The following is a 4643-nucleotide window of genomic DNA, read 5'->3' as shown; positions in this document are numbered from 1 at the left end:
ATGTCTTAACACAATAACTATGTAAATGAGATGAAGTATATATTAACCAGTGTGATGTAAGCATTCCTAATTTTATATGAAATCAGCACATTGTACCACATCAATACATTAATGTATACATGATCTATGCATTTATGATTTAATTTAAAAAATGAAAAAAAATACAAGTCACTTGGGGACTGGCTATGGGAGTGTTGATTGGGATGGGGAAGGTAGACATGGAGAGAAGTGGACAGATCAAAGTAATGGACAAATATCAAATTGTGATGGCTTGAGGAAGCATTAGGCATAGGAGATGAGGGATAAGAGCCCATGAGAAGACTGTCCTCCATGAGTAGATGGACGACAGTGTCATTATCAAGAAGAGAACAGATTTAGGGGATGTGGCAGAGGCAGTCAGTGCTCACCAACATTGCCTTTCACCCATTCCCATGGATACCCTGCTGGATTAGATTTTCTTTTTTCTCTTGCAGTAAAATCCGGCCATGAGACTGAGCTCTGACTAATGAAATGTGAGTGGACATGCTGTGCATCTCTCCCCAGATGGCGGCTTACGACAGTGAGAGCACTTTACCCGTGCCCTCGTCTTCCTTACTGCCAGCTGGGACCTGGAGAAGGAGTATGCCCAAGCCAGCCAGAGACCATTTAGACCTGGGCACCTGGACACACAATTTGTGGGACCCAGTGCAAAATGAAAATGGGGGCTCCTCTCTCAAAAGCGAGGTGGGAGGATGTGTCATTAAAATGTCTAAGTGCAAAGCCTTATCCTTTCCTCTGCGGTCTTTCTCTTGACCTGTCCTGGAGTTTTATCTTTGTTGTTTAATAGCATGCTCTCTTGCGCATAGAGATAGCAGGTGGGAGGTCCACTCTGTGACTTAGGGCATGCATGACTTAGCGCATTGTGACTATATTCACCCTCCCACCAGATGCCAGACCAACATATAATACTCCAGCCAGGGGCGGGGAAGTTGAGCCAGGTTTCTTCTTTTCCCAAAAGCCCGTCACCCCAATCTATAGTCCACTCCCATCAAGTCTCCCGCCAAACATGCCATGCCCTGCAAGCTCAAGGCAGAGGCGGCAGCAGCTGTGCCCTACACCAAGATGGGCAGGGCACATGCTCCCAGCTCCAAACTTCCTACACCCATCCCTGGCCCCCTACAAGGACAGAAAGCAGGTGATAGTGGTCTCAGGATGAGGGAGAGGCAGCAAGAGGCAAGAATCCATTCTGGGAAAGCAGGGAGGCAGCTGAAGCAGGACTACAAGTGAGCTGATGCTCCAAGCGCCAAGCACCATTGTGTTTCACTGTGCCTTTGGACTCCATTTACAAGATACAAAGATAAGATTAGTAAGAATTTCATGATGCCAAATGTAGGGCATTAAACTCCATGCATGAGGCCCTTCTGGGTGTGTGGTCTTGAGCTGCTACTACACTGATTGCAAGCCCATGAAGCATCTTTGTGTTTGGCGACAGACCTGTGGCCTCTGGACCAGAGCAGCAGGGCAGTGTTTCCCTAAGAGGTGCTTTGTTGAGGCTGGGAATACAATCCTTAGCCCTTGTTCTCTTCAGCGGGTGCATGTTTTCCTAAACGCAGTATGGGATGAGTTCATCCACTCTTCCTTTTCTCCCACACTTCAGGGCTAAACCATCACAAATTATGTCCTGGTGCCCAGGTCTAGATGGTCTCTGGCTGGTTTGGGCATAATTCTTTCCCAGGCCCCAGCTGGCAGTGAAGAAGTGAGGGCATGGATGAAGCTCTGCCACTGTCATAAGCTGCCGGCCCCCTCCACTCACTCCACTCCTAACACACACTTAAACTTTCCACTTCTCCAATTGCTTTGACTGGGTCCCAGCTTGCACAACATTTTAGAGGAGGAGGAGGAGGAGGGTGAGGTTTGGGTGACCACATCTAGGCAAGGAGGCAGAGGAGGAGGAGGGGAGCACACAGTAAAAGGACAAACAGTGGAGAGGAGCTGAAGAGGTGCTTTGCACCAAGAGTTAATGTTCTTATGCTGTGCTCATCCAGAACATCCTGAAGCTCAGGAAAAACTGCCTGGGGGCCGAGGAAAGGGGAACGAGGGAAGCCATAAAATGGCCATGAAGAAAGTAGAATTTCAGTACATTAAGTAAAGGCTAAGGGGAATCCAGACTATTGTTAATTGTTAATTATTAATCCCCTGCTACTTCCAGACTTCCAAATTAGACACTGGATTGATCAAAGGAAAAACTATTAAATGCAGATAAGGCCCTCCCACTCACTCACCCAGTTGCCAGATGAAAAAAAATAAAAAGGCAATTTCAAGCGGAATAAAACAATAATAATAATATATATATACCACTGACAATATTTATTACTGTATACCTGGTACTCTTTAGAACTCTTTATTTGTACTAACCAATTTAATCCTCGCAACAAATATCTGAGACATTATTATTATTACCATTCCCATTTTACGAATGAGAAAATTGAGGCCCAGAGGTTGACATCACTTCACTAATGGGTTTGTATGCTCTCACTGTGTACACAGGACCAACTAAATCAGGCGTGTAGGATTCCTAGTATTAAAATAGCACTTTCCAGAAGCAGTTCTGGAAAGAAAGTGTATGCAGCTGCACAGGCGAAGTTTAAGAGGAAAGTAAGCCCAAAGCATAAAACTATAAGCCTTAAAATATATCTGTAAACACTTCTTTCCTGTCTCCTCCATAGCATTTCACAGAGGGGACGTAGCCTCTGACTTTGTGGAAGGCTGGAAAGAAGATAATGTGATCACATAAGCTGTCATAGCAAAGAGTAAGGCCTTCCCATAATTCCCATCTGCCTCTGCTCTCTAGAATAAACAGAAAGTTCCCACATGGACTCATTTTTAAAATACTTGCAACAAGCATGCCAAAGGCATCCTGACTCACTGCTGACTGGTGGCCACTCCTGAGCCACGCTCAGCTGCTTCATCAGCATGGCCCTAAAAGTCCCTTCATACCAGAGCAGTGACCTGCCGAATATAGCAAGGGTCCTATTTTTAAAAAGGCTCAAATGAGCTTGCAGAAAGCCAGTAACTCATGCCATCAACACAGTTTTATAAAAACCCAGACCAGGCCATCTGCACAGTGTTCAAGTCATGCTGAGATGACACAGCAGCAACAACAGCAGTGCCAATAAGAGAAACTCCTGCTTCGAGAGGGCTTCCTGTGGGTAAGATCCTGCCGAGTGCCTCTTACATCTCTCATTTCATCCTGACACCAGTCCCAGAGGAGAGATTTTATTATCCCCATTTTACAGATGAGAAAACAGCCTCAGAAAGATCAAACCACTATCCTACATTCGCATAGCCCAGTGATTTTCAACTGGTGTGCCATGGCATGCTGGTGTGCTGTGAGAGGGTCTTCAGAGTGCTGTGAAAATGTTTAAAGATTATTAATTAAACTATTTTCAAAAGAAGTTCAAAACACAGTAAATATATTCTTTTTCCACTTTTTTTTTTATCAACATGATTTAAGTGTGCCTCCAAAGCTTAACTATAGGTTCAAGTGTGCCGTGAGATAAAAAAGGTTGAAAATGTTGACATAGCCAGTTACCTGTACAGCTTCTAAGAGAGCTCATTAGATGTCACACTGTAGTTCTACGTGTCCACGGTGTGACACTTGTGCTATTGGAGGTTGATCCTAGGTGCATTGAGGACCCACAAGGAAACAAACTCTATTGGCAAGTTGTTACCCCTACATTCCTCACCTCAGTCTATGGAATCAGACTCTCAGCCATCAGGATATAAATCCTCTTTGAGTTCTGGGAGGCTGAAAGGCTTCAAGAATGGAGCATAGACTCACATATAAAAAATAAATCAATAACATTTCTAGAAAAAAGTGAGAAAATTTTTGTGATGTTGTAGTAGGCAAAGATTCCTTGATAACAAAAAAAATTATAGACCATAAAAAAAATGTAAAAGTTTGGCTCTTCAAAAGATACTTTTAAGAAAAAGAACCACAAATCAGAAGAAAATATTTATAATACCTATATTTGACAAAGAACTTGTATTCAAAATATAGAACTCTTACAACTCAATAATACAAACACGGCAATTTTAAAAATGGTCAAAAATATTTTAACAAATACTTCCCCAAAGAGAAATACAAATGGCTGAGAAAGACATGAAAAAGTGCTCAACAGCATTAGTTTAAATGCAAATTAAAGCCAAGAGATAATACTATATGCACAAAAGAATAGCTAAAATTGAAAAGTCTGACAATTTCAAGTGTTGCCAAGGATGTGGAGCAACTAGAACTTGCCTACATTGTGAGGCTGTTAAATGGTACAGCTACTTTAGAAACCAGTTTGACAGTTTCTTATAAACTTAAACATATATTCACCATATGATTCAGGCATTTCACTTCTAAGTATTTACTCAAAAGAAGCAAAAACATATTTCCATACAAAGAGTTGTATGAGAACATCTATAGCAACCTTATTCATAATAGCCAAAGACAAGTAACACCCAAATATCCATCAACAGAAAAATGGATGAACCAATTTGGATACATCCATACAATGAAATACTACTCAGAAATAAAAAGGAACAAATTAGTGAGGCATGTAACACCATGGATGAATCTCAAAATATTTATGCTGAGTGAAGGAAACTGCCAACAGAAA

The sequence above is a fragment of the Nycticebus coucang genome, chromosome X, assembly GCF_027406575.1.
Source record: "Nycticebus coucang isolate mNycCou1 chromosome X, mNycCou1.pri, whole genome shotgun sequence".
Lineage (NCBI taxonomy): Eukaryota > Metazoa > Chordata > Mammalia > Primates > Lorisidae > Nycticebus > Nycticebus coucang.
Note: the sequence above shows the minus strand (reverse complement) of the source record.